Here is a 7,818-nt window from a genome sequence, read left to right on the forward strand (position 1 = left end):
CTCTAGAGAGAGCTGCTCTTTAGCTCTCTTTCTCTCTCTTTCTCTTTCTCTCTCTCTCTCTCTATCTCACAGGTAACATTCTATGCATAGGCCTGAGCATACTGAGCATAATTAAGGGTTTAAGTTTACATCTATTTGAAACTATTTTAAGTGTAACCATAACTAGAATTTGTGTTTCCTTTTAAAAGAGATTTCTGTCTATTATGTAATTGACATTTTACATTTACTTGATTGTTAATAAATTGTTACATTTTTGATCCTTTCTGAATTAATCTGTAATTATTAACTATCTCCAATGTGGAACGGTATAATTGCAACAAAGGGTTAAAACGGAACGATTAAATGTATGATTAACTATCAAATATAAATGATCAAACAACCAGTTGGCATTCTCTTCTAAATGCGACAATTATGATAAATGGAGTCAGATAAAGAATATTATAATCAAATCCATGTTTCCAGCTGAGACACTGAACACGCGTGCGGCCTTCACCGCGATTTGCTACCGATCCTTGGAGCCAATTCATGCGGTCTTACAAAATGAATCTCTCCCATACAAGTTATTACATAAACCCAAGGTTTTTCTGTCTGAAACTCATTCCAGACTTATGACATATAAAACTGTTCTCTCATAAGTGAATCCTCATGTGGTGCTTAAAGGTGACTCTATATCTGAACCTCTCTCCACAGAGATCACATGTGAACGGCTTCTCTCCAGTGTGAATTCTCATGTGGCAATCAAGACTTCCTTTTTGGTTGTAATCTTTTCCACACTGTTGGCAGGTGTAAGGCTTCTCTCCAGTGTGGATTCGTATGTGCTTTTTAAGGCTTCCTTTTTGATTGAAACTCTTTCCACATTGTTTGCAGGTGAAAGGCTTCTCTCCAGTGTGAATCCTTATGTGGTCTTGAATGTGTGATTTTTGATTGAAACTCTTTCCACACTGTTGGCAGGTGTAAGGCGTCTCTCCAGTGTGAATTTGTATGTGCCTGTTAAAGTTTCCTTTTTGATTGAAACTCTTTCCACACTGAGGGCACGTGTAGAGTTTTTCTCCAGAGTGAACACTCATGTGGACTTTAAGGTTTTCATGTTGTTTAAAACTCTTTCCACACCATCTGCAGGTGTAAGGTGTCTCTCCAGTGTGAGTTCTTAAGTGTCTATTAAAGTTTCCTTTTGTAGTGAAACTCTTTCCACACTGAGGGCAGGTGTAGGGCTTCTTTCCAGAATGAATTCTTATGTGGACTTTAAGGATTCTTTGGTGGTTGAAACTCTTTCCACACTGAGGGCAGGTGAAGGGTTTCTCTCCAGAGTGAATTCTCATGTGAGCATTGAGGTTTACTTTTCGGCTGAAACTCTTTCCACAATGTTGGCAGGTGAAATAAGTTTCTGTCTTTTGAGATTTTTCTTGTGATGAACTCTTTTCAGTCTGTGAGCAACTCAAATATATTTCTTCAGTTATGAGATCAGGTTTCTCATATTGATCTTTCTCTTCCTTTCCATTCAGATCTTGACTCTCCTCTTTCAGTGACATCAGGTCTAAGGAAAAAAAATTTTTTTTTTTTACTTTTATGTTTTGATGATGTTTAATTTCATATGATTAAAAGACAAATAATGTAATGTTTTATGCCTTCATTTGATTGCCAGAAAAATTTAAATATACAACATTTCTGATAAAAATACACAACACTTTCTGCAGGAAAAAATAGATTGAAATGGATCCCTCGGATGAGACGTTAAACAGAGGTCCTAAGGTCACTAAAAATCCCAGGATGTAATTCGGTAAAAGAGTAGGGGTGTAATCCCAGCATCCTGGCCAAATTTACCCATTGGCTTTCTAATCAGTGCTCGAAGGGGGGCGGTACTCACCGGTACGCAGTACCGGCACCTCTACATTTTACTCCTAAGCGTACCTGCACCTTTTCTTGCGTACCTCTACTTCTCGCCTTTATAACGGACGGCCAAATGTTTAATTAAGTGGCATGCGAATCACTGTAGATGCATTCACCATCGCGCTCCAAAAGTGTTCCAAAGCTCCAAAGCCTTGTTTATACTTTTGCTTGGTTCCGTAGCGCGAGCGTCCAATGACTGTGCGCACCTCGTCCGCTTGGCACAACGGCAAACGAAATGAGGTCTCGCGCTTTCAACACGCACGGTCGCCCAGTCTGCATTGATGTAATTTTTGTCGTGCGCAGACGAAAACAAAGATTTGCACAAGCCGTTCCTATGCGACGCTGATCATAAAATGTGCGTCCCATTTAAATTCTACTGATAATATAGTAAAACAATACGGAGAAAGTTGAACATGAGCTAAAACGGCCACTAAATGAAAAGTGGGGAAAACATCATCCTACCACATTTACTAGAATTGATCAAGTTCTATTGTATTTATTGTGGTAAATTTTGACTAGTTGTAGAGTTTATAATAGACAATAAGTTAAGGGAATAGATTTTTCACTAAAGATGTATATTACACCTGTGGCATGTTGAAAAATAAGAAAGAAAAAAAGTTAACATTGGCCTGCATGGTAATGAGGAGCCATCAATGGTCTTGCTTTGTAAATAAACCCTTATTGTAACAAGAACTATATGTTAGTTTTAAGGCTGAGTACAAGTTAGAAAAAGCTTTAAAATATTGACCTTCTTGAATTATTGGCTAAACAATCCCCCCATAACCACGCCCCCAACAAAGCCCCACCCCCCTACGGTGAGTACTGGCACTTTATTTTTTCCACTTCAAGCACTGCTCCTAAACATCCCCATATAGCGATATACTGATTGGCTTCATCACTCTGTCTCCTCTCCACCAATCAGCTGGTGTGTGGTGGGCATTTTGGCGCAATATGGCTGCCGTCTCATCATCCAGGTGGATGCTACACATTGGTGGTGGTTGAGGAGTTCCCCCCCTTCTATATATAAAGCGCTTTGAGTACTCAGAAAAGCTCTATATAAATGTAACAAATTATTATTATTATTCTTAAAATCACTGATTGTTAAATCATTGACTATTAAAATGTAATTAAACCATTAAAATGGAAATCCAGAATAAAAAAAAGGAATTAAGAGGGGGGAAATGTTTTTCAAATCCTGAACATGTAATTTAAAAATAATAATAAATAATAACAACAATAATAATAATATATAAATTGTTGTTAAATCGTTTTTTTACTCAAACTGATCCATGATTCCTGGAATGCGATTAATAGGCCCAACACCATAGTATGAGAAACATCCCCATATCATGATGCTTGCACCACCATGCTTCACTGTGTACTGTGGCTTGAATTCAGTATCTGGGAGTTGTCTGACAAACTGTCTGCGGCCTTTAGACCTAAAAAGAACAATCTTGCTTTCGCCACTTGTTTGACACCAGTTTCTTCACAAAATGAATAACCTCAAATTGATCACTAATTGAACTCCACACTGCTATTATTTTGAACACGCCCTTCAATTACACAAAATCAGCAGCATGCATGTCATGACTGCTGGGTCTGTAGTTTTTCTATTACTCTACTACACCTACTAGTAAAATATTTGCCATGTAGAAATATAATTGTGATTGATCTGGTTGGACTGCTATTATTTTGAACACAACTGTACTACTACTCACTGAAACCTGCCGATCACCTAATGACTTTATGGAGCTTAACTTGTTGACGTTTATGTTTTACATGCCGTTAGAGTCACATAAACCATAGGGGTGTGCATTGGGACTGCCCTCACAATTTGATTCGATTACGATTCACCAGGTAACGATTCGATTCAATTCGATTCTACGATGCATTGCGATGCATCAAAATTCTACTGCACACAACAAGGCACATTTTTAATCAGTCATGAGGCAATACAAGCAGTCAGATATTGAACAACAGATTGTATTGGCTGCTATATCACTCTCCTGTATCTTTGACATAAATGTCATTAAATAAAATAAAATTGAATGGTACAGGGTATTGGATATGGCATTTTCAAACCTGAAAAAGAAAACATAAATCACTGCTTTCAGTGCTTTGAATGAGAAATGTTTCTCTTCTCTGCTTTAGAACCATTTGAAATTAAATAGAGCGATAATAACAGCCAACTTTTTCCAGCAGTGAACATAAGTGTTTTAATTAATCAGTAATCTCCCTCCGCCTCAGCCATCTTGATTGTTGTTGTGACCCCAGAAGTAATTGAAACTTCACAACTTTATTGTCCAACTCAAAGCCAGAAAATAAACGATGACATAATCGATTATGGCACTTAGCCGCATCAATGCTGAATCGTGCATGCCCCGCATTGCGATGCATTGCCGAATCGATTATTGTTGACACCACTAATAAACCAACCAGAGCAGTCAGGCTGAAACAGATTTCCAGAAATGGGATTTCAAATAGGATTAATAAGATTTCAAAATACCTCGAAAAAGAAGGCATTTCATCCTTTTTTTGCAATTTGCACTTTGTAAATCTAATCAGAGTTCAGAGATTGATCGACCAAGATGGCGGCGCGAGTAGATCGCGAGGCTCAGCGTCTCTCCAGATTCTGCAATTTTGCGGTATTTTTCTTGTTCATCTCGGGTCTGTTCGTACAGAACAGTTGTGCTTTTACATCGTACACCCGTTGTGAGCTTTTGGATATTGGTTTGCGAATTTCCGACAGTTTTATGGACAATCTTCAACTCCTTCCTGAGATCGCTAGGACGCCCGAGGCGATGCGCTCTGCCCGGCCGGGCGGAAGTGCTAGAAGGCGGCGCTGTGATCGTAAACAAAGGCGGGGTAAGCGTGGAGGTCTAAGAGCTAAGCTAAGGCTAACTCCTTACCGGCTCTCTTTACCCAGCATTTTCCTTGCCAATGTACGATCGCTAGTGAACAAAATGGAGGAGATTCGACTCAGCTTTACACACAGTAAGAAACTTTTGAACTGTAACGTCCTAATCTTCACTGAAACCTGGTTAAACAGCGGAATACCGGACACCGCTATTGAGCTAGCGGGACTCCACACACTCCGGGCGGATAGAACACTAGATGGCTCCGGGAAGAGCAGAGGGGGTGGATTGTGCATTTATATTAACAAAGCTTGGTGCACAAACTCTGCTATTGTTGGGAGTCATTGTTCAGCTAACCTGGAGTTTCTCATGGTTAAATGTAGACCGTTTTATCTACCGCGGGACTTCACCTCCACTATTATCACTGCAGCCTATATTCCTCCGGATGCTGATGCCAAGCTTGCTATGAAAGAACTTCACGCAGCCATCAGTAAACAACAGACTGATCACCCGGAAGCTGCGTTTATTGTTGCAGGTGACTTTAATCATTCAAACCTAAAGTCAGTGCTACCCAAGTTTCACCAGCATGTTTCCTGCCACACCAGAGGAAACAAAACCTTAGACCATGTTTACACAAACATGGCTGGCGCTTACGTTGCGACACCCCTCCCCCACCTGGGACAGTCAGACCACCTCTCTTTGTTTCTATCACCCAAATATTCACCCCTCATCAACCGTGTGAAGCCATCAGTGAAGACCATCAAGGTGTGGCCTGCGGGGGCAGACTCACACTCTCCTCCACAGATGTCTGCAAGGCACTGAGCCGGATCAGCGCACACAAGGCTGCTGGACCAGACAACATCCCTGGTCGTGTTCTCAGGGCATGTGCGGAGCAGCTCGCTGGGGTTTTTACAGACATTTTCAACCTGTCTCTTGCCCAAGCAGCTGTACCGACATGCTTCAAACGCACTTCCATTGTGCCAGTGCCGAAACACTCTAGCCCGAGGTGCCCTAATGACTACCGCCCTGTAGCACTCACACCCATCGTTATGAAGTGCTTTGAGCGGCTGGTCCTGGAACACCTAAAAGACTCTCTACCATCCACATTGGACTCACACCAGTTTGCCTACCGCAGCAATAGGAGCACAGAGGATGCCGTTTCCATGGCACTGCACTCTGTGCTCACCCATCTGGACCATAAGAACACGTATGCACGCATGCTGTTTGTTGACTTCAGCTCAGCATTCAACACTGTCATCCCATCCAAGTTAATAGCCAAACTTGGAGACCTGGGCATCAACACTTCAATGTGTAACTGGATTTTGGACTTCCTAACTGACAGACCCCAGAATGTTTGTTCAGGATTCACCTGCTCCACATCCATCACACTCAACACTGGTGTACCACAGGGCTGTGTGCTAAGTCCGTTTCTCTACTCCCTCTTCACCGCCGACTGCAAGCCTGTGTATGGATCTAATTCCATCGTCAAGTTTGCGGACGACACAACGGTGATTGGGCTCATCAGCAACAACGATGAGACTGCCTACAGGGAAGAGATCCAGCATCTGGCCACATGGTGCGCTGATAATAACCTGCTCCTCAACACCACCAAAACGAAGGAGCTCATCGTGGACTTCAGGAAAGAGTCAAGAGGCACACACGACACCATCCACATCAATGGAATAGCTGTTGAGCGTGTCTCCAGTTTCAAGTTCCTGGGGACCCACATCTCGGCGGACATGTCGTGGACGACCAACACCTCCAGCCTGGTCAAGAAGGCTCACCAGCGCCTCTTCTTCCTGAGGACACTGAGGAAGAATCAGCTCTCCTCGGCTATCCTGGTGAACTTCTATCGCTGCGCAATAGAAAGCATCCTGACCAACTGTGTGGCAGTGTGGTATGGGAGCTGCTCTGTTGCGGAGCGCAAGGCACTGCAGCGGGTGGTGAAAACTGCCCAGCGCATCACAGGGACTCCACTACCTGCCATCGAGCACATCCAGAGGAAACGCTGCCTGCATCGAGCTCGCAGCATCCTCAAGGACTCCTCTCACCCAGTCCACAGACTGTTTTCTCTCCTGCCCTCCGGCAGGCGTTTCAGGGTCCACCGGACCAGGACCAGCAGACTAAAGAACAGTTTTTTCCCCAGAGCTGTCTCTTTATTGAACTCAAACCCCCGTTGATCCACTTCCCTCATAAACTGATAACTCTCCTACCTCACATCTTCCTTCAGTTTGTTATTTGCACTACCGACTGTTTATCACAGTAACAACTGTTTACATATGCATCTTGCACTGCCATATCTTAACTGGATTATGCTCATTTGCACTGCCGACTGTATTTATAGTACCAATGTTTACATTTGCATTTTGCACTGTACTTCTAACTGTAATATGCAACCACTTTCCACTGCACTTTACACTTTTTTTTTTTCCGGATAGCTCTGTCCATAATTTATTGCACTACCCTAATCCACTGCTATTCCTCATATTAGCCTAACATATTATTGTATACCTCTATCTGTAAAAAGTTTATAGTAATAGCCATCTGTATATTGTATTCATAGTACATATTCACCTGTAAATTCTGTTTATAGTAATAGCCATCTGTATATTTATTCACTGTACATATTCACCTGTAAATTCAGTTCTGTTTATAGTAATAACGTCTCTCTATTTATACATATTTATACATATTCAGTACATATCCATGTCCTGCACTTACGCATCCATTGTATATCCTGCACTTGCTGCTATTGCACTTCTGGTTAGACCTAAACTGCATTTCGTTGCCTTGTACTTGTACTTGTGTAATGACAATAAAGTTGAATCTAATCTAATCTAATCTAATTGGATCAGCACAAAAATTGAATTTGGACTGACATTCTGAACTTAGCCTAAGAGTTAGTATCACATGTCTGTCTTGTCCTGTAGAGCACATGTGGGGTGTTTATCATGTTTTGGTTGATGTCATCTCTCTGGTCTCTTGTTTACCACGCCCATCTTGGTTATTGTTTAATTGACCCCACCTGTTCCCCTCCTGATTTATTACCCTTTATAGTCCCCTTGTATCTGCAGTC

Source organism: Gobio gobio, assembly GCF_949357685.1.
Source record: "Gobio gobio genome assembly, chromosome: 1".
NCBI classification, from domain to species: Eukaryota; Metazoa; Chordata; class Actinopteri; order Cypriniformes; family Gobionidae; genus Gobio; species Gobio gobio.